The sequence below is a fragment of the Mustelus asterias genome, chromosome 11 (assembly GCF_964213995.1).
Source record: "Mustelus asterias chromosome 11, sMusAst1.hap1.1, whole genome shotgun sequence".
Lineage (NCBI taxonomy): Eukaryota > Metazoa > Chordata > Chondrichthyes > Carcharhiniformes > Triakidae > Mustelus > Mustelus asterias.
The window spans coordinates 74,661,077-74,683,085 of NC_135811.1; the positions used below are offsets into that span (position 1 = coordinate 74,661,077).

Genomic DNA, 22,009 nt, shown 5'->3' on the forward strand with positions numbered 1-22,009 from the left:
AGTGTGTTTGATTGTGTGCGTGTCGGTGAGTGTGGTTGATTATGTGTATGTCAGTGAGTGTGTTTGATTGTGTGTTTGTGTCAGTGAGTGTGATTGATTGTGTGTGTGTCAGTGAGTGTGTTTGATTGTGTGTATGTTTCAGTGAGTGTGTTTGATGGAGTGTGTGTGTCACTGAGTGTGTTTGATTGTGTGTGTGTGTGACTGGGTGCGTTTGATTCTGTGTGTGTCAGTGAGTGTGTTTGATTGTGTGCATGTGTCAGTGAGTGTGTCTGATTGTGTGTGTGTGTCAGTGAGTGTGTTTGATTGTGTGTGTGTGTGTCACTGAGTGTGTTGGATTGTGTGTGTGTCAGTGAGCGTGTCTGATTGTGTGTGTGTGTCAGTGAGTGTGTTTGATTGTGTGTGTGTCAGTGAGTGTGTTTGATTGTGTGTGTGTGTCACTGAGAGCGTTTGATTGTCTGTGTGTCAGTGAGTGTGTTTCATTGTGTGTGTGTGACAGTGAGTGTGTTTGATTGTGTGTGTGTCAGTGAGTGTGTTTCAATGTGTGTGTGTGTGTGTGTCAGTGAGTGTGTTTGATTGTGTGTGTGTCAGTGAGTCTCTTTGATTGTGTGTATGTCACTGAGTGTGTTTCTCGGTGAGTGTGTTTGATTGTGTGTGTGTCGGTTAGTGTGTTTGATTGTGTGTGTGTGTCGGTGAGTGTGTTTGATTGTGTGCGTGCCGGTGAGTGTGTTTGATTGTGTGTGTGTGTTGGTGAGTGTGTTTGATTGTGTGTGTGTCAGTGAGTGTGTTTGATTGGGTGTGTGTGTCAGTGAGTGTGTTTGATTGTGTGTCGGTGATTGTGTTTGATTGTGTGTGTGTCGGGGAGTACGCTTGAATGAGCGCGTGTCACTGAATGTGTTTGATTGTGTACGTGTCGGTGAGTGTGTTTGATTGTGTGCATGTCAGTGAGTGTGTTTGACTGTGTGTTTGTGTCAGTGAGTGTTTTTGATTGTGTGTGTGTCAGTGAGTGTGTTTGATTGTGTGTTTGTGTCAGTGAGTGTGTTTGATCGCGTGTGTGTCGGTGAGTGTGCTTGATCGTGTGTGTGTTTCAGTGAGTGTGTGTGTCAGTGAGTGTGTTTGATTGTGTGTCTGTCAGTGAGTGTGTTTGATTCTGTGTGTGTCGGTGAGTGTGTTTCATTGTGCGCGTGTCAGTGAGTGTGTTTGATTCTGTGTGTGTCGGTGAGTGTGTTTGATTGTGCGCGTGTCCGTGAGTGTGTTTGATTGTGTGTGTCAGTGAGTGTGTTTGATTGTGTGTCTGTCAGTGAGTGTGTTTGATTGGGTATGTGTCGGTGAGTGTGTTTGATTGTGTGTGTGTGTATCGGGGACAGTGTTTGATTATGTGTGTGTCAGTGAGTGGGTTTGATTGTGTGTGCGTGTTGGTTAGTGTGTTTTATTGTGTGTGTGTGTCGGTGAGTGTGTTTGATTATGTGTGTGTCAGTGAGTGGGTTTGATTGTGTGTGCGTGTTGGTTAGTGTGTTTGTTTGTGTGTGTGTGTCAGTGAGTGTGTTTGATTGTGTGTGTGTGTCAGTGAATGTGTTTGATTGGGTGTGAGTGTCAGTGAGTGTGTTTGATTGTGTGTATGTGTCAGTGAGTGTGTTTGATTGTGTGTGTGTCGGTGAGTGTGTTTGATTGTGTGTATGTGTCAGTGAGTGTGTTTGATTGTGTGTGTGTCAGTCAGTGTGTTTGATTGTGTGTGTGTGTTTGATTGTGTGTGTGTCGGTGAGTGTTTCTAATTGTGTGTGTGTGTGTCAGTGAGTGTGTTTGATTGTGTGTGTGTGTCGGTTAGTGTGTTTGATTGTGTGTGTGTCAGTGAGTGTGTTTGATTGTGTGTGTGTCAGTGAGTGTGTTTGATTGTGTGTGTGTGTCACTGAGAGCGTTTGATTGTGTGTGTGTCAGTGAGTGTGTTTGATTGTGTGTGTGTGACAGTGAGTGTGTTTGATTGTGTGTGTGTCAGTGAGTGTGTTTCAATGTGTGTGTGTGTGTGTGTGTCAGTGAGTGTGTTTGATTGTGTGTGTGTCAGTGATTCTCTTTGATTGTGTGTATGTCACTGTGTGTGTTTCTCGGTGAGTGTGTTTGATTGTGTGTGTGTCGGTTAGTGTGTTTGATTGTGTGTGTGTCGGTGAGTGTGCTTGATCGTGTGTGTGTTTCAGTGAGTGTGTGTGTCAGTGTGTTTGATTGTGTGTCTGTCAGTGAGTGTGTTTGATTCTGTGTGTGTCGGTGAGTGTGTTTCATTGTGCGCGTGTCAGTGAGTGTGTTTGATTCTGTGTGTGTCGGTGAGTGTGTTTGATTGTGCGCGTGTCAGTGAGTGTGTTTGATTGTGTGTGTCAGTGAGTGTGTTTGATTGTGTGTCTGTCAGTGAGTGTGTTTGATTGGGTATGTGTCGGTGAGTGTGTTTGATTGTGTGTGTGTGTATCGGGGACAGTGTTTGATTATGTGTGTGTCAGTGAGTGGGTTTGATTGTGTGTGCGTGTTGGTTAGTGTGTTTGATTATGTGTGTGTCAGTGAGTGGGTTTGATTGTGTGTGCGTGTTGGTTAGTGTGTTTGTTTGTGTGTGTGTGTCAGTGAGTGTGTTTGATTGGGTGTGAGTGTCAGTGAGTGTTTTTTAGTTGTGTGTGTTACTGAGTGCGTTTGATTGTGTGTGTGTGTGTCAGTGAGTGTGTTTGATTGTGTGTGTGTGTGTGTCTTGAGTGTGTCTGAAAGTGTGAGTCGGTGAGTGTGTTTGATTGTGTGTTTGTTTCAGTGAGTGTGTTTGATTGTGTGTGTGTCAGTGACTGTGTTTGGTTGTTTGTGTGTGTCAGTGAGTGTGTTTGATTGTGTGTTTGTGTCAGAGAGTGTGTTTGATTGTGTGTGTGTCAGTGAGTGTGTTTGATTGTGTGTGTGTGTCGGTGAGTGTGTTTAATTGTGCGCGTGTCGGTGAGTGCGTTTGATTGTGCGTTTGTCGGTGAGTGTGTTTGATTGTGTGCATTTCGGTGAGTGTGTTTGATTGTGTGTGTGTCAGTGAGTGTGATTGATTGTGTGTTTGTGACAGTGAGTGTGTTTACTTGTGTGTGTGTCACTGAGCGCGTTTGATTGTGTGTATCATTGAGTGTGTTTTATTCTGTGAGTGTGTTGGTGAGTGTGTTTGATTCTGTGCGTGTCGCTGAGTGTGTTTGATTATGTGTGTCAGTGAGTGTGTTTGATTGTGTGTGTGTGTCGGTGAGTGTGTTTGATTGTGTGTGTGTCAGTGAGTGTGTTTGATTGTGTGTGTGTGTGCCTTGAGTGTGTTTGATTGTGTGTGTGTGTCAGTGAGTGTGTTTGATTGTGTGTGTGTGTCAGTGAGTGTGCTTGTTTGTTTGTGCGTCAGTGAGTGTGTTTGATTGTGTGGGTGTGTTTGATTGTGTGTGTGTGTGCGTCAGTGAGTGTGTTTGATTGTGTGTGCGTCAGTGAGTGTGTTTGATTGTGTGTGTGCGTTTCGGTGAGTGTGTTTGATTGTGTGTGTGTCGGTGAGTGTGTTTGATTGTGTGCGTGTCGGTGAGTGTGTTTGATTGTGTGTGTGTCAGTCAGTGTGTTTGATTGTGTGTGTGTGTTTGATTGTGTGTGTGTCGGTGAGTGTTTCTAATTGTGTGTGTGTGTGTCAGTGAGTGTGTTTGATTGTGTGTGTGTGTCGGTTAGTGTGTTTGATTGTGTGTGTGTCAGTGAGTGTGTTTGATTGTGTGTGTGTCAGTGAGTGTGTTTGATTGTGTGTATGTGTCAGTGAGTGTGTTTGATTGTGTGTGTGTCAGTGAGTGTGTTTGATTGGGTGCATGTGTCAGTGAGTGTGTTTGATTGTGTGTGTTTGAATGTGTGTGTGTTTGCGTGTGTGTTTGATTGTGTGTGCGTTGGTGAGTGTGTTTAATTGGGCGCGTGTCGGTGACTGTGTTTGATTGTGTGCATGTCGGTGAGTGTGTTTGATTGTGTGTGTGTCAGAGAGTGTGATTGATTGTGTGTTTGTGACAGTGAGTGTGTTTGATTGTGTGTGTGTCACTGAGTGTGTTTGTTTGTGTGTGCGTCAGTGAGTGTGTTTGATTGTGTGTGTGTGTTTCGGTGAGTGTGTTTGATTGTGTGTGTGTCGGTGAGTGTGTTTGATTGTGTGTGTGTGTTTTGGTGAGTGTGTTTGATTGTGTGTGTGTTTTGGTGAGTGTGTTTGATTGTTTGTGCGTCAGTGAGTGTGTTTGATTGTGTGTGTGCGCCAGTGAGTGTGTTTGATTGTGTGTGCATCAGTGAGTGTGTTTGATTGAGTGTGTGTGTTTCGGTGATCGTGTTTGATTGTGTGTATGTGTCAGTGAGTGTGTTTGATTGTGTGTGTGTCGGTGAGTGTGTTTGATTGTGTGCGTGTCGGTGAGTGTGTTTGATTGTGTGTGTGTCAGTCAGTGTGTTTGATTGTGTGTGTGTGTTTGATTGTGTGTGTGTGTTGGTGAGTGTTTCTAATTGTGTGTGTGTGTGTCAGTGAGTGTGTTTGATTGTGTGTGTCGGTTAGTGTGTTTGATTGTGTGTGTGTCAGTGAGTGTTTTTGATTGTGTGTATGTGTCAGTGAGTGTGTTTGATTGTGTGTATGTGTCAGTGAGTGTGTTTGATTGGGTGTGAGTGTCAGTGAGTGTTTTTTAGTTGTGTGTGTTAGTGAGTGCGTTTGATTGTGTGTGTGTCTGACAGTGAGTGTGTTTGATTGTGTGTGTGTGTCTTGAGTGTGTCTGATAGTGTGAGTCGGTGAGTGTGTTTGGTTGTTTGTGTGTGTCAGTGAGTGTGTTTGATTGTGTGTGTGTCGGTTAGTGTGTTTGATTGTGTGTGTGTGTGTCGGTGAGTGTGCTTGATCGTGTGTGTGTTTCAGTGAGTGTGTGTGTCAGTGAGTGTGTTTGATTGTGTGTCTGTCAGTGAGTGTGTTTGATTCTGTGTGTGTCGGTGAGTGTGTTTCATTGTGCGCGTGTCAGTGAGTGTGTTTGATTCTGTGTGTGTCGGTGAGTGTGTTTGATTGTGCGCGTGTCAGTGAGTGTGTTTGATTGTGTGTGTCAGTGAGTGTGTTTGATTGTGTGTCTGTCAGTGAGTGTGTTTGATTGGGTATGTGTCGGTGAGTGTGTTTGATTGTGTGTGTGTGTATCGGGGACAGTGTTTGATTATGTGTGTGTCAGTGAGTGGGTTTGATTGTGTGTGCGTGTTGGTTAGTGTGTTTGATTATGTGTGTGTCAGTGAGTGGGTTTGATTGTGTGTGCGTGTTGGTTAGTGTGTTTGTTTGTGTGTGTGTGTCAGTGAGTGTGTTTGATTGTGTGTATGTGTCAGTGAATGTGTTTGATTGGGTGTGAGTGTCAGTGAGTGTTTTTTAGTTGTGTGTGTTACTGAGTGCGTTTGATTGTGTGTGTGTGTGTGTCAGTGAGTGTGTTTGATTGTGTGTGTGTGTGTCTTGAGTGTGTCTGAAAGTGTGAGTCGGTGAGTGTGTTTGATTGTGTGTTTGTTTCAGTGAGTGTGTTTGATTCTGTGTGTGTCAGTGAGTATGTTTGATTGTGTGCATGTGTCAGTGACTGTGTTTGGTTGTTTGTGTGTGTCAGTGAGTGTGTTTGATTGTGTGTTTGTGTCAGTGAGTGTGTTTGATTGTGTGTGTGTCAGTGAGTGTGATTGATTGTGTGTTTGTGACAGTGAGTGTGTTTGATTGTGTGTGGAGTGTGTTTGATTGTGTGTGTGTCGGTGAGTGTGTTTGATTGTTTGTGTGTGTTTAATTGTGTGTGTGTCACTGAGCGCGTTTGATTGTGTGTATCATTGAGTGTGTTTTATTCTGTGTGTGTGTTGGTGAGTGTGTTTGATTGTGTGTGTGTCGGTGAGTGTGTTTGATTGTGTGTGTGTGTTTTGGTGAGTGTGTTTGATTGTGTGTGTGTTTTGGTGAGTGTGTTTGATCGTTTGTGCGTCAGTGAGTGTGTTTGATTGTGTGTGTGCGCCAGTGAGTGTGTTTGATTGTGTGTGCGTCAGTGAGTGTGTTTGATTGAGTGTGTGTGTTTCGGTGATCGTGTTTGATTGTGTGTATGTGTCAGTGAGTGTGTTTGATTCTGTGTGTGTCGGTGAGTGTGTTTGATTGTGTGCGTGTCGGTGAGTGTGTTTGATTGTGTGTGTGTCAGTCAGTGTGTTTGATTGTGTGTGTGTGTTTGATTGTGTGTGTGTGTTGGTGAGTGTTTCTAATTGTGTGTGTGTGTGTGTGTCAGTGAGTGTGTTTGATTGTGTGTGTCGGTTAGTGTGTTTGATTGTGTGTGTGTCAGTGAGTGTTTTTGATTGTGTGTGTGTCGGTGAGTGTGTTTGATTGTGTGTATGTGTCAGTGAGTGTGTTTGATTGTGTGTATGTGTCAGTGAGTGTGTTTGATTGGGTGTGAGTGTCAGTGAGTGTTTTTTAGTTGTGTGTGTTAGTGAGTGCGTTTGATTGTGTGTGTATCTGACAGTGAGTGTGTTTGATTGTGTGTGTGTGTCTTGAGTGTGTCTGATAGTGTGAGTCGGTGAGTGTGTTTGGTTGTTTGTGTGTGTCAGTGAGTGTGTTTGATTGTGTGTGTGTGTCGGTGAGTGTGGTTGATTTTGTGTGCGCGTTTTGGGGTGTGTGTTTGATTGTGTGTGTGTGTCAGTGAGCGTGTTTGATTGTGTGTGTGTCAGTGAGTGTGTTTGATTGTGTGTCATTGGGTCCGTGAGTGTGTTTGTTTGTGTGTGTGTGTGTCAGTGAGTGTGTTTGATTGTGTGTGTGTCAGTGAGTGTGATTGATTGTGTCTGTGTGTGTCGGTGAGTGTGTATAATTGTGCGCGTGTCGGTGAGTGCGTTTGATTGTGCGTTTGTCGGTGAGTGTGTTTGATTGGGTATGTGTCGGTGAGTGTGTTTGATTGGGTATGTGTCGGTGAGTGTGTTTGATTGTGTGTGTGTGTATCGGGGACAGTGTTTGATTATGTGTGTGTCAGTGAGTGGGTTTGATTGTGTGTGCGTGTTGGTTAGTGTGTTTGATTATGTGTGTGTCAGTGAGTGGGTTTGATTGTGTGTGCGTGTTGGTTAGTGTGTTTGTTTGTGTGTGTGTGTCAGTGAGTGTGTTTGATTGGGTGTGAGTGTCAGTGAGTGTTTTTTAGTTGTGTGTGTTACTGAGTGCGTTTGATTGTGTGTGTGTGTGTCAGTGAGTGTGTTTGATTGTGTGTGTGTGTGTGTCTTGAGTGTGTCTGAAAGTGTGAGTCGGTGAGTGTGTTTGATTGTGTGTTTGTTTCAGTGAGTGTGTTTGATTGTGTGTGTGTCAGTGACTGTGTTTGGTTGTTTGTGTGTGTCAGTGAGTGTGTTTGATTGTGTGTTTGTGTCAGAGAGTGTGTTTGATTGTGTGTGTGTCAGTGAGTGTGTTTGATTGTGTGTGTGTGTCGGTGAGTGTGTTTAATTGTGCGCGTGTCGGTGAGTGCGTTTGATTGTGCGTTTGTCGGTGAGTGTGTTTGATTGTGTGCATTTCGGTGAGTGTGTTTGATTGTGTGTGTGTCAGTGAGTGTGATTGATTGTGTGTTTGTGACAGTGAGTGTGTTTACTTGTGTGTGTGTCACTGAGCGCGTTTGATTGTGTGTATCATTGAGTGTGTTTTATTCTGTGAGTGTGTTGGTGAGTGTGTTTGATTCTGTGCGTGTCGCTGAGTGTGTTTGATTATGTGTGTCAGTGAGTGTGTTTGATTGTGTGTGTGTGTCGGTGAGTGTGTTTGATTGTGTGTGTGTCAGTGAGTGTGTTTGATTGTGTGTGTGTGTGCCTTGAGTGTGTTTGATTGTGTGTGTGTGTCAGTGAGTGTGTTTGATTGTGTGTGTGTGTCAGTGAGTGTGCTTGTTTGTTTGTGCGTCAGTGAGTGTGTTTGATTGTGTGGGTGTGTTTGATTGTGTGTGTGTGTGCGTCAGTGAGTGTGTTTGATTGTGTGTGCGTCAGTGAGTGTGTTTGATTGTGTGTGTGCGTTTCGGTGAGTGTGTTTGATTGTGTGTGTGTCGGTGAGTGTGTTTGATTGTGTGCGTGTCGGTGAGTGTGTTTGATTGTGTGTGTGTCAGTCAGTGTGTTTGATTGTGTGTGTGTGTTTGATTGTGTGTGTGTCGGTGAGTGTTTCTAATTGTGTGTGTGTGTGTCAGTGAGTGTGTTTGATTGTGTGTGTGTGTCGGTTAGTGTGTTTGATTGTGTGTGTGTCAGTGAGTGTGTTTGATTGTGTGTGTGTCAGTGAGTGTGTTTGATTGTGTGTATGTGTCAGTGAGTGTGTTTGATTGTGTGTGTGTCAGTGAGTGTGTTTGATTGGGTGCATGTGTCAGTGAGTGTGTTTGATTGTGTGTGTTTGAATGTGTGTGTGTTTGCGTGTGTGTTTGATTGTGTGTGCGTTGGTGAGTGTGTTTAATTGGGCGCGTGTCGGTGACTGTGTTTGATTGTGTGCATGTCGGTGAGTGTGTTTGATTGTGTGTGTGTCAGAGAGTGTGATTGATTGTGTGTTTGTGACAGTGAGTGTGTTTGATTGTGTGTGTGTCACTGAGTGTGTTTGTTTGTGTGTGCGTCAGTGAGTGTGTTTGATTGTGTGTGTGTGTTTCGGTGAGTGTGTTTGATTGTGTGTGTGTCGGTGAGTGTGTTTGATTGTGTGTGTGTGTTTTGGTGAGTGTGTTTGATTGTGTGTGTGTTTTGGTGAGTGTGTTTGATTGTTTGTGCGTCAGTGAGTGTGTTTGATTGTGTGTGTGCGCCAGTGAGTGTGTTTGATTGTGTGTGCATCAGTGAGTGTGTTTGATTGAGTGTGTGTGTTTCGGTGATCGTGTTTGATTGTGTGTATGTGTCAGTGAGTGTGTTTGATTGTGTGTGTGTCGGTGAGTGTGTTTGATTGTGTGCGTGTCGGTGAGTGTGTTTGATTGTGTGTGTGTCAGTCAGTGTGTTTGATTGTGTGTGTGTGTTTGATTGTGTGTGTGTGTTGGTGAGTGTTTCTAATTGTGTGTGTGTGTGTCAGTGAGTGTGTTTGATTGTGTGTGTCGGTTAGTGTGTTTGATTGTGTGTGTGTCAGTGAGTGTTTTTGATTGTGTGTATGTGTCAGTGAGTGTGTTTGATTGTGTGTATGTGTCAGTGAGTGTGTTTGATTGGGTGTGAGTGTCAGTGAGTGTTTTTTAGTTGTGTGTGTTAGTGAGTGCGTTTGATTGTGTGTGTGTCTGACAGTGAGTGTGTTTGATTGTGTGTGTGTGTCTTGAGTGTGTCTGATAGTGTGAGTCGGTGAGTGTGTTTGGTTGTTTGTGTGTGTCAGTGAGTGTGTTTGATTGTGTGTGTGTCGGTTAGTGTGTTTGATTGTGTGTGTGTGTGTCGGTGAGTGTGCTTGATCGTGTGTGTGTTTCAGTGAGTGTGTGTGTCAGTGAGTGTGTTTGATTGTGTGTCTGTCAGTGAGTGTGTTTGATTCTGTGTGTGTCGGTGAGTGTGTTTCATTGTGCGTGTGTCAGTGAGTGTGTTTGATTCTGTGTGTGTCGGTGAGTGTGTTTGATTGTGCGCGTGTCAGTGAGTGTGTTTGATTGTGTGTGTCAGTGAGTGTGTTTGATTGTGTGTCTGTCAGTGAGTGTGTTTGATTGGGTATGTGTCGGTGAGTGTGTTTGATTGTGTGTGTGTGTATCGGGGACAGTGTTTGATTATGTGTGTGTCAGTGAGTGGGTTTGATTGTGTGTGCGTGTTGGTTAGTGTGTTTGATTATGTGTGTGTCAGTGAGTGGGTTTGATTGTGTGTGCGTGTTGGTTAGTGTGTTTGTTTGTGTGTGTGTGTCAGTGAGTGTGTTTGATTGTGTGTATGTGTCAGTGAATGTGTTTGATTGGGTGTGAGTGTCAGTGAGTGTTTTTTAGTTGTGTGTGTTACTGAGTGCGTTTGATTGTGTGTGTGTGTGTGTCAGTGAGTGTGTTTGATTGTGTGTGTGTGTGTCTTGAGTGTGTCTGAAAGTGTGAGTCGGTGAGTGTGTTTGATTGTGTGTTTGTTTCAGTGAGTGTGTTTGATTCTGTGTGTGTCAGTGAGTATGTTTGATTGTGTGCATGTGTCAGTGACTGTGTTTGGTTGTTTGTGTGTGTCAGTGAGTGTGTTTGATTGTGTGTTTGTGTCAGTGAGTGTGTTTGATTGTGTGTGTGTCAGTGAGTGTGATTGATTGTGTGTTTGTGACAGTGAGTGTGTTTGATTGTGTGTGGAGTGTGTTTGATTGTGTGTGTGTCGGTGAGTGTGTTTGATTGTTTGTGTGTGTTTAATTGTGTGTGTGTCACTGAGCGCGTTTGATTGTGTGTATCATTGAGTGTGTTTTATTCTGTGTGTGTGTTGGTGAGTGTGTTTGATTGTGTGTGTGTCGGTGAGTGTGTTTGATTGTGTGTGTGTGTTTTGGTGAGTGTGTTTGATTGTGTGTGTGTTTTGGTGAGTGTGTTTGATCGTTTGTGCGTCAGTGAGTGTGTTTGATTGTGTGTGTGCGCCAGTGAGTGTGTTTGATTGTGTGTGCGTCAGTGAGTGTGTTTGATTGAGTGTGTGTGTTTCGGTGATCGTGTTTGATTGTGTGTATGTGTCAGTGAGTGTGTTTGATTCTGTGTGTGTCGGTGAGTGTGTTTGATTGTGTGCGTGTCGGTGAGTGTGTTTGATTGTGTGTGTGTCAGTCAGTGTGTTTGATTGTGTGTGTGTGTTTGATTGTGTGTGTGTGTTGGTGAGTGTTTCTAATTGTGTGTGTGTGTGTGTGTCAGTGAGTGTGTTTGATTGTGTGTGTCGGTTAGTGTGTTTGATTGTGTGTGTGTCAGTGAGTGTTTTTGATTGTGTGTGTGTCGGTGAGTGTGTTTGATTGTGTGTATGTGTCAGTGAGTGTGTTTGATTGTGTGTATGTGTCAGTGAGTGTGTTTGATTGGGTGTGAGTGTCAGTGAGTGTTTTTTAGTTGTGTGTGTTAGTGAGTGCGTTTGATTGTGTGTGTATCTGACAGTGAGTGTGTTTGATTGTGTGTGTGTGTCTTGAGTGTGTCTGATAGTGTGAGTCGGTGAGTGTGTTTGGTTGTTTGTGTGTGTCAGTGAGTGTGTTTGATTGTGTGTGTGTGTCGGTGAGTGTGGTTGATTTTGTGTGCGCGTTTTGGGGTGTGTGTTTGATTGTGTGTGTGTGTCAGTGAGCGTGTTTGATTGTGTGTGTGTCAGTGAGTGTGTTTGATTGTGTGTCATTGGGTCCGTGAGTGTGTTTGTTTGTGTGTGTGTGTGTCAGTGAGTGTGTTTGATTGTGTGTGTGTCAGTGAGTGTGATTGATTGTGTCTGTGTGTGTCGGTGAGTGTGTATAATTGTGCGCGTGTCGGTGAGTGCGTTTGATTGTGCGTTTGTCGGTGAGTGTGTTTGATTGTGTGCATTTCGGTGAGTGTGTTTGATTGTGTGTGTGTCAGTGAGTGTAATTGATTGTGTGTTTGTGACAGTGAGTGTGTTTGATTGTGTGTGTGTCGGTGAGTGTGTTTGATTTTTTGTGTGTGTTTCATTGCGTGTGTGTCACTGAGTGTGTTTGATTGTGTGAGTGTGTTTAATTGTGTGTGTGTCACTGAGCGTGTTTGATTGTGTGTATCAGTGAGTGTGTTTGATTCGGTGCGTGTGTTGGTGAGTGTGTTTGATTCTGTGCATGTCGCTGAGTGTGTTTGATTGTGTGTGTCAGTGAGTGTGTTTGATTGTGTGTGTGTGTCAGTGAGTGTGTTTGACTGTGTGTGTGTCGGTGAGTGTGTTTCATTGTGTGTGTGTCAGTGAGTGTGTTTGATTGTGTGTGTGTCGGTGAGTGTGTTTGATTGTGTGTGTGTCGGTGAGTGCGTTTGATTGTGTGTGTGTGTGTGTCAGTGAGTGTGCTTGATTGTGTGTGTGTGTCAGTGAGTGTGTTTGACTGTGTGTGTGTCGGTGAGTGTTTTGATTGTGTGTGTGTCAGTGAGTGTGTTTGATTGTGTGTGTGTGTGTCAGTGAGTGTGTTTGTTTGTTTGTGCGTCAGTGAGTGTGTTTGATTGTGTGGGCGTGTTTGATTGTGTGTGTGTCAGTGAGTGTGATTGGTTGTGTGTTTGTGACAGTGACTGTGTTTGATTGTGTGTGTGTCACTGAGTGTGTTTGTTTGTCTGTGCGTCAGTGAGTGTGTTTGATTGTGTGTGTGTGTTTCGGTGAGTGTGTTTGATTGTGTGTGTGTCGGTGAGTGTGTTTGATTGTGTGTGTGTTTCGGTGAGTGTGTTTGATTGTGTGTGTGTGTCAGTGAGTGTGTTTGCTTGTTTGTGCGTCAGTGAGTGTGTTTGATTGTGTGGGTGTGTTTGATTGTGTGTGTGTGTGTGGAAGTCAGTGAGTGTGTTTGATTGTGTGTGCGTCAGTGAGTGTGTTTGATTGTGTGTGTGTGTGTGTGTCGGTGAGTGTGTTTGATTGTGTGCGTGTCGGTGAGTGTGTTTGATTGTGTGTGTTGTCAGTCAGTGTTTTTGATTGTGTGTGTGTGTTTGATTGTGTGTGTGTGTCGGTTTGTGTTTCTAATTGTGTGTGTGTCAGTGAGTGTGTTTGATTGTGTGTGTGTGTCGGTTAGTGTGTTTGATTGTGTGTATGTGTCAGTGAGTGTGTTTGATTGTGTGTGTGTCAGTGAGTGTGTTTGATTGTGTGTGTGTGTGTCACTGAGTGTGTTTGTTTGTCTGTGCGTCAGTGAGTGTGTTTGATTGTGTGTGTGTGTTTCGGTGAGTGTGTTTGATTGTGTGTGTGTCGGTGAGTGTGTTTGATTGTGTGTGTGTTTCGGTGAGTGTGTTTGATTGTGTGTGTGTGTCAGTGAGTGTGTTTGTTTGTTTGTGCGTCAGTGAGTGTGTTTGATTGTGTGGGTGTGTTTGATTGTGTGTGTGTGTGTGGAAGTCAGTGAGTGTGTTTGATTGTGTGTGCGTCAGTGAGTGTGTTTGATTGTGTGTGTGTGTGTGTTTCGGTGAGTGTGTTTGATTGTGTGTATGTGTCAGTGAGTGTGTTTGATTGTGTGTGTGTCGGTGAGTGTGTTTGATTGTGTGCGTGTCGGTGAGTGTGTTTGATTGTGTGTGTTGTCAGTCAGTGTTTTTGATTGTGTGTGTGTGTTTGATTGTGTGTGTGTCGGTTTGTGTTTCTAATTGTGTGTGTGTCAGTGAGTGTGTTTGATTGTGTGTGTGTCGGTTAGTGTGTTTGATTGTGTGTATGTGTCAGTGAGTGTGTTTGATTGTGTGTGTGTCAGTGAGTGTGTTTGATTGTGTGTGTGTGTCAGTGAGTGTGTTTGATTGTGTGTGTGTGTCCCTGAGTGTGTTTGATTGTGTGTGTTTGAATGTGTGTGTGTGTTTGCAAGTGCGTTTGATTGTGTGTGCGTTGGTGAGTGTGTTTAATTGTGCGCGTGTCGGTGACTGTGTTTGATTGTGTGCATGTCGGTGAGTGTGTTTGATTGTGTGCATGTCGGTGACTGTGTTTGATTGTGTGCATGTCGGTGAGTGTGTTTGATTGTGTGTGTGTCAGTGAGTGTGATTGATTGTGTGTTTGTGACAGTGATTGTGTTTGATTGTGTGTGTGTCACTGAGTGTGTTTGTTTGTGTGTGCGTCAGTGAGTCTGTTTGATTGTGTGTGTGTGTTTCGGTGAGTGTGTTTGATTGTGTGTGTGTGTTTCGGTGAGTGTGTTTGATTGTGTGTGTGTGTCAGTGAGTGTGTTTGATTGTTTGTGCGCCAGTGAGTGTGTTTGATTGTGTGGGTGTGTTTGATTGTGTGTGTGTGTGCGTCAGTGAGTGTGTTTGATTGTGTGTGCATCAGTGAGTATGTTTGATTGTGTGTCTGTGTCAGTGAGTGTGTTTGATTGTGTGTGTGTCAGTGAGTGTGTTTTATTGTGTGTATGTGTCAGTTAGTGTGTTTGATTGTGTGGGTGTGTCCCTGAGTGTGTTTGATTGTGTGTGTTTGAATGTGTATGTGTGTTTGCGAGTGTGTTTTATTGTGTGTGTGCGTTGGTGACTGTGTTTGATTGTGTCTGTGTGTGTCGGTGAGTGTGTTTGATTGTGTGTGTGTGTTGGTGAGTGTGTTTGATTGTGTGTGGGTGTCAGTGAGTGCGTTTGATTCTGTGTGTGTATCGCTGAGTGTGTTTGATTGTGTGTGTGCGTGTCGGTGAGTGTGTTTGATTGTGTGTGTGTGTGTCGGTGAGTGTGTTTGAATGTGTGTGTCAGTGAGTGTACAAAGAACAAAGAACAGCACAGGAACGGGCCCTTCGGCCCTCCAAGCCTGTGCCGCTCATGTCCCCAACTAGACCGTTCGTTTGTATCCCTCTATTGCCAATCTGTTCATGTGGCTATCTAGATAAGTCTTAAACGATCCCAGCGTGTCCGCCTCAATCACCTTGCTTAGGAGTGCAATCCAGGCCCCCACCACCCTCTGTGTAAAATACGTCCCCCTGACATCTGTGTTGAACCTTGCGCCCCTCACCTTGAACGTTTGACCCCATGTGTTCGTCACTTCCGACCTGGGAAAAAGCTTCCCACTGTTCACCCTATCTATGCCCTTCATAATTTCATACACCTCTATTAGGTCGCCCCTCATCCTCCATCTTTCCAGGGAGAATATCCCCAGTTTACCCAATCTCTCCTCATAGCTAAGACCCTCCATACCAGGCAACATCCTGGTAAACCTTTTCTGTACTCTCTCCAAAGCCTCCACGTCCTTCTGGTAGTGTGGCGACCAGAACTGGACTCAGCATTCCAAGTGTGGCCTAACCAATGTTCTATACAGCTGCAACATCATATGCTAACTTTTATATTCTATGCCCGGTCCAATAAAGGCAAGCATGCCATATGCCTTCTTGACCACCCTCTCCACCTGTGCTGCCACCTTTAAGGATCTGTGGACTTGTACACCCAGGTCCCTCTGTGTGTCTATACTCCTGATGGTTCTGCCATTTATTGTGTAGCTCCTCCTTACATTCGATCTACCAAAATGCATCGCTTCGCATTTATCTGGATTAAATTCCATCTGCCATTTCTCCACCCAATGTTCCAGCCTATCTATATCCTGCTGTATTCTCTGACAATGTTCATCACTATCCGCAACTCCAGCAATCTTCGTGTCGTCCGCAAACTTACTGATCACACCAGCTACATCTTCCTCCAAATCATTTATATATATCACAAACAGGCGAGGTCCCAGTACAGAGCCCTCATCGAATCAGTGAGTGTGTTTGATTGTGTGTGTGTGTCAGTGAGCGTGTTTGATTGTGTGTGTGTGTCAGTGAGCGTGTTTGATTGTGTGTGTGTGTCGGTGAGTGTGTGTCGGTGAGTGTGTGTGATTGCGTGTGTCTGTCAGTGAGTGTTTTTGATTGTGTGTGTGTGTCAGTGAGTGTGTTTGATTGTGTGTGTGTCACTGAGTGTGTTTGTTTGTGTGTGCGTCAGTGAGTGTGTTTGATTGTGTGCGTGTCGCTGAGTGTGTTTGATTGTGTGTGTCAGTGAGTGTGTTTGATTGTGTGTGTCAGTGAGTGTGTTTGACTGTGTGTGTGTCGGTGAGTGTGTTTGATTGTGTGTGTGTCAGTGAGTGTGTTTGATTGTGTGTGTGTGTGCCTTGAGTGTGTTTGATTGTGTGTGTGTGTGCGTCAGTGAGTGTGTTTGATTGTGTGTGTGCGTTTCGGTGAGTGTGTTTGATTGTGTGTATGTGTCAGTGAGTGTGTTTGATTGTGTGTGTGTCGGTGAGTGAGTTTGATTGTGTGCGTGTCGGTGAGTGTGTTTGATTGTGTGTGTGTCAGTCAGTGTGTTTGATTGTGTGTGTGTCGGTGAGTGTTTCTAATTGTGTGTGTGTGTGTCAGTGAGTGTGTTTGATTGTGTGTGTGTGTCGGTTAGTGTGTTTGATTGTGTGTGTGTCAGTGAGTGTGTTTGATTGTGTGTGTGTCAGTGAGTGTGTTTGATTGTGTGTGTGTGTCACTGAGAGCGTTTGATTGTCTGTGTGTCAGTGAGTGTGTTTGATTGTGTGTGTGTGACAGTGAGTGTGTTTGATTGTGTGTGTGTCAGTGAGTGTGTTTCAATGTGTGTGTGTGTGTGTGTCAGTGAGTGTGTTTGATTGTGTGTGTGTCAGTGAGTGTGTTTTATTGTGTGTATGTCACTGAGTGTGTTTCTCGGTGAGTGTGTTTGATTGTGTGTGTGTCGGTTAGTGTGTTTGATTGTGTGTGTGTGTCGGTGAGTGTGTTTGATTGTGTGCGTGCCGGTGAGTGTGTTTGATTGTGTGTGTGTGTCGGTGAGTGTGTTTGATTGTGTGTGTGTGTCAGTGAGCGTGTTTGATTGTGTGTGTGTGTCGGTGAGTGTGTGTCGGTGAGTGAGTTTGATTGTGTGTGTGTGTCGGTGAGTGTGTTTAATTGTGTGTGTGTGTCAGTGAGTGTGTTTGATTCTGTGTGTGTCACTGAGTGTGTTTGATTGTGTGTTTGTGTCGGTGAGTGTGTTTGATTGTGTGTGTGTCGGTGAGTGTGTGTGATTGCGTGTGTCTGTCAGTGAGTGTTTTTGATTGTGTGTGTGTGTCAGTGAGTGTGTTTGATTGTGTGTGTGTCACTGAGTGTGTTTGTTTGTGTGTGCGTCAGTGAGTGTGTTTGATTGTGTGTGTGTGTGTGTCGGTGAGTGTGTTTGATTGTGTGTGTGTCGGTGAGTGTGTTTGATTGTGTGTGTGTGTTTCGGTGAGTGTGTTTGATTGTGTGTGTTTCGGTGAGTGTGTTTGATTGTGTGTGTGTTTCGGTGAGTGTGTTTGATTGTGTGTGTGTCAGTGAGTGTGTTTGATTGTTTGTGCGTCAGTGAGTGTGTTTGATTGTGTGTGTGTGTGTGTGTGCGCCAGTGAGTGTGTTTGATTGTGTGTGCGTCAGTGAGTGTGTTTGATTGAGTGTGTGTGTTTCGGTGAGTGTGTTTGATTGTGTGTATGTGTCATTGAGTGTGTTTGATTCTGTGTGTGTCGGTGAGTGTGTTTGATTGTGTGCGTGTCGGTGAGTGTGTTTGATTGTGTGTGTGTCAGTCAGTGTGTTTGATTGTGTGTGTGTTTGATTGTGTGTGTGTGTTGGTGAGTGTTTCTAATTGTGTGTGTGTGTGTCAGTGAGTGTGTTTGATTGTGTGTGTGTGTGTCGGTTAGTGTGTTTGATTGTGTGTGTGTCAGTGCGTGTTTTTGATTGTGTGTGTGTCAGTGAGTGTGTTTGATTGTGTGTCTGTGTCAGTGAGTGTGTTTGATTGGGTGTGAGTGTCAGTGAGTGTTTTTTAGTTGTGTGTGTTAGTGAGTGCGTTTGATTGTGTGTGTGTCTGACAGTGAGTGTGTTTGCTTGTGTGTGTGTGTCTTGAGTGTGTCTGATAGTGTGAGTCGGTGAGTGTGTTTTATTGTGTGTTTGTTTCAGTGAGTGTGTTTGATTCTGTGTGTGTCAGTGAGTGTGTTTGATTGTGTGCATGTGTCAGTGAGTGTGTTTGGTTGTTTGTGTATGTCAGTGAGTGTGTTTGATTGTGTGTGTGTCAGTGAGTGTGTTTGATTGTGTGTGTGTGTCGGTGAGTGTGGTTGATTTTGTGTGTGCGTTTTGGGGTGTGTGTTTGATTGTGTGTGTGTCAGTGAGTGTGTTTGAGTGTGTGTGTGTCAGTGAGTGTGTTTGATTGTGTGTCATTGTGTCCGTGAGTGTGTTTGATTGTGTGTGTGTGTCGGTGAGTGTGTTTGATTGTGTGTGTGCCAGTGAGTGTGTTTGATTGTGTCTGTGTGTGCCTTGAGTGTGTTTAATTGTGTGTGTGTGTGTGTCGGTGAGTGTGTATAATTGTGCGCGTATCGGTGAGTGCGTTTGATTGTGCGTTTGTCGGTGAGTGTGTTTGATTGTGTGCATTTCGGTGAGTGTGTTTGATTGTGTGCATTTCGGTGAGTGTGTTTGATTGTGTGTGTGTCAGTGAGTGTGATTGATTGTGTGTTTGTGACAGTGAGTGTGTTTGATTGTGTGTGTGTCGGTGAGTGTGTTTGATTTTTTGTGTGTGTTTCATTGTGTGTGTGTCACTGAGCATGTTTGATTGTGTGTATCAGTGAGTGTGTTTGATTCGGTGCGTGTGTTGGTGAGTGTGTTTGATTGTGTGTGTCAGTGAGTGTGTTTGATTGTGTGTGTGTGTCAGTGAGTGTGCTTGACTGTGTGTGTGTCGGTGAGTGTGTTTGATTGTGCGTGTGTCAGTGAGTGTGTTTGATTGTGTGTGTGTCGGTGAGTGCGTTTGATTGTGTGTGTGTGTCAGTGAGTGTGCTTGATTGTGTGTGTGTGTCAGTGAGTGTGTTTGACTGTGTGTGTGTCGGTGAGTGTTTTGATTGTGTGTGTGTCAGTGAGTGTGTTTGATTGTGTGTGTGTGTCAGTGAGTGTGTTTGTTTGTTTGTGCGTCAGTGAGTGTGTTTGATTGTGTGGGTGTGTTTGATTGTGTGTGTGTCAGTGAGTGTGATTGGTTGTGTGTTTGTGACAGTGACTGTGTTTGATTGTGTGTGTGTGTCACTGAGTGTGTTTGTTTGTATGTGCGTCAGTGAGTGTGTTTGATTGTGTGTGTGTGTTTCGGTGAGTGTGTTTAATTGTGTGTGTGTCGGTGAGTGTGTTTGATAGTGTGTGTGTGTTTCGGTGAGTGTGTTTGATTGTGTGTGTGTTTCGGTGAGTGTGTTTGATTGTGTGTGTGTGTCAGTGAGTGTGTTTGTTTGTTTGTGCGTCAGTGAGTGTGTTTGATTGTGTGGGTGTGTTTGATTGTGTGGGTGTGTGTGGAAGTCAGTGAGTGTGTTTGATTGTGTGTGCGTCAGTGAGTGTGTTTTATTGTGTGTGTGTGTGTTTCGGTGAGTGTGTTTGATTGTGTGTATGTGTCAGTGAGTGTGTTTGATTGTGTGTGTGTCGGTGAGTGTGTTTGATTGTGTGCGTGTCGGTGAGTGTGTTTGATTGTGTGTGTTGTCAGTCAGTGTTTTTGATTGTGTGTGTGTGTTTGATTGTGTGTGTGTCGGTTTGTGTTTCTAATTGTGTGTGTGTCAGTGAGTGTGTTTGATTGTGTGTGTGTGTCGGTTAGTGTGTTTGATTGTGTGTGTGTCAGTGAGTGTTTTTGATTGTGTGTGTGTGTCGGTGAGTGTGTTTGATTGTGTGTGTGTGTCAGTGAGTGTGTTTGATTCTGTGTGTGTCAGTGAGTGTGTTTGATTGTGTGTATGTGTCAGTGAGTGTGTTTTATTGTGAGTGTGTCAGTGAGTGTGTTTGATTGTGTGTATGTGTCAGTGAGTGTGTTTGATTGTGTGTGTGTGTCCCTGAGTGTGTTTGATTGTGTGTGTTTGAATGTGTGTGTGTGTTTGCAAGTGTGTTTGATTGTGTGTGCGTTGGTGAGTGTGTTTAATTGTGCGCGTGTCGGTGACTGTGTTTGATTGTGCGTGTGTCGGTGAGTGTCTTTGATTGTGTGCATGTCGGTGAGTGTGTTTGATTGTGTGTGTGTCAGTGAGTGTGATTGATTGTGTGTTTGTGACAGTGAGTGTGTTTGATTGTGTGTGTGTGTCACTGAGTGTGTTTGTTTGTGTGTGCGTCAGTGAGTCTGTTTGATTGTGTGTGTGTGTTTCGGTGAGTGTGTTTGATTGTGTGTGTGTGTCAGTGAGTGTGTTTGATTGTGTGGGTGTGTTTGATTGTGTGTGCGTCAGTGAGTGTGTTTGATTGTGTGTATGTGTCAGTGAGTGTGTTTGATTGTGTGTGTGTCAGTGAGTGTGTTTGATTGTGTGTATGTGTCAGTGAGTGTGTTTGATTGTGTGGGTGTGTCCCTGAGTGTGTTTGATTGTGTGTGTTTGAATGTGTGTGTGTGTTTGCGAGTGTGTTTTATTGTGTGTGTGCGTTGGTGACTGTGTTTGATTGTGTCTGTGTGTGTCGGTGAGTGTGTTTGATTGTGTGTGTCGGTGAGTGTGTTTGATTGTGTGTGGGTGTCAGTGAGTGCGTTTGACTGTGTGTGTGTATCGCTGACTGTGTTTGACTGTGTGTGTGTCGGTGAGTGCGTTTGATTCTGTGTGTGTATCGCTGAGTGTGTTTGATTGTGTGTGTGTGTGTCGGTGAGTGTGTTTGATTGTGTGTGTGTGTGTCGGTGAGTGTGTTTGAATGTGTGTGTCAGTGAGTGTACAAAGAACAAAGAACAGCACAGGAACGGGCCCTTCGGCCCTCCAAGCCTGTGCCGCTCATGTCCCCAACTAGACCGTTCGTTTGTATCCCTCTATTGCCAATCTGTTCATGTGGCTATCTAGATAAGTCTTAAACGATCCCAGCGTGTCCGCCTCAATCACCTTGCTTAGGAGTGCAATCCAGGCCCCCACCACCCTCTGTGTAAAATACGTCCCCCTGACATCTGTGTTGAACCTTGCCCCCGTCACCTTGAACGTTTGACCCCATGTGTTCGTCACTTCCGACCTGGGAAAAAGCTTCCCACTGTTCACCCTATCTATGCCCTTCATAATTTCATACACCTCTATTAGGTCGCCCCTCATCCTCCATCTTTCCAGGGAGAATATCCCCAGTTTACCCAATCTCTCCTCATAGCTAAGACCCTCCATACCAGGCAACATCCTGGTAAACCTTTTCTGTACTCTCTCCAAAGCCTCCACGTCCTTCTGGTAGTGTGGCGACCAGAACTGGACTCAGCATTCCAAATGTGGCGTAACCAACGTTCTATACAGCCGCAACATCATATGCTAACTTTTATATTCTATGCCCCGTCCAATAAAGGCAAGCATGCCATATGCCTTCTTGACCACCCTCTCCACCTGTGCTGCCACCTTTAAGGATCTGTGGACTTGTACACCCAGGTCCCTCTGTGTGTCTATACTCCTGATGGTTCTGCCATTTATTGTGTAGCTCCTCCTTACATTCAATCTACCAAAATGCATCGCTTCGCATTTATCTGGATTAAATTCCATCTGCCATTTCTCGGCCCAATGTTCCAGCCTATCTATATCCTGCTGTATTCTCTGACAATGTTCATCACTATCCGCAACTCCAGCAATCTTTGTGTCGTCCGCAAACTTACTGATCACACCAGCTACATCTTCCTCCAAATCATTTATATATATCACAAACAGCAGAGGTCCCAGTACAGAGCCCTCATCGAATCAGTGAGTGTGTTTGATTGTGTGTGTGTGTGTCAGTGAGCGTGTTTGATTGTGTGTGTGTGTCAGTGAGCGTGTTTGATTGTGTGTGTGTGTCGGTGAGTGTGTGTCGGTGAGTGTGTTTGATTGTGTGTGTGTGTCGGTGAGTGTGTTTAATTGTGTGTGTGTATCAGTGAGTGTGTTTGATTCTGTGTGTGTCACTGAGTGTGTTTGATTGTGTGTTTGTGTCGGTGAGTGTGTTTGATTGTGTGTGTGTGTTGGTGAGTGTTTCTAATTGTGTGTGTGTGTGTGTCAGTGAGTGTGTTTGATTGTGTGTGTGTGTGTCGGTTAGTGTGTTTGATTGTGTGTGTGTCAGTGAGTGTTTTTGATTGTGTGTGTGTCAGTGAGTGTGTTTGATTGTGTGTATGTGTCAGTGAGTGTGTTTGATTGGGTGTGAGTGTCAGTGAGTGTTTTTTAGTTGTGTGTGTTAGTGAGTGCGTTTGATTGTGTGTGTGTCTGACAGTGAGTGTGTTTGCTTGTGTGTGTGTGTCTTGAGTGTGTCTGATAGTGTGAGTCGGTGAGTGTGTTTTATTGTGTGTTTGTTTCAGTGAGTGTGTTTGATTCTGTGTGTGTCAGTGAGTGTGTTTGATTGTGTGCATGTGTCAGTGAGTGTGTTTGGTTGTTTGTGTATGTCAGTGAGTGTGTTTGATTGTGTGTGTGTCAGTGAGTGTGTTTGATTGTGTGTGTGTGTCGGTGAGTGTGGTTGATTTTGTGTGTGCGTTTTGGGGTGTGTGTTTGATTGTGTGTGTGTCAGTGAGTGTGTTTGAGTGTGTGTGTGTCAGTGAGTGTGTTTGATTGTGTGTCATTGTGTCCGTGAGTGTGTTTGATTGTGTGTGTGTGTCGGTGAGTGTGTTTGATTGTGTGTGTGCCAGTGAGTGTGTTTGATTGTGTCTGTGTGTGCCTTGAGTGTGTTTAA

General features: G+C 44.4%; 2 protein-coding genes across 2 annotated transcripts in view; both read left to right on the top strand.

The window, feature by feature from the left end:
• The window catches only part of LOC144500595 (proto-oncogene Wnt-3), a 403,721-nt gene that overhangs the window by 314,933 nt on the left and 66,779 nt on the right, over window positions 1-22,009 (top strand). The gene's annotated exons all lie outside the window — the stretch shown is intronic.
• The window catches only part of LOC144500596 (ADP-ribosylation factor 2-like), a 384,154-nt gene continuing 372,325 nt past the window's right edge, over window positions 10,181-22,009 (top strand). The window contains exon 1 of the mRNA XM_078223765.1: window positions 10,181-10,191. The gene's annotated coding sequence lies outside the window, so the exon portion shown is untranslated. The remainder of the gene's footprint in view (window positions 10,192-22,009) is intronic.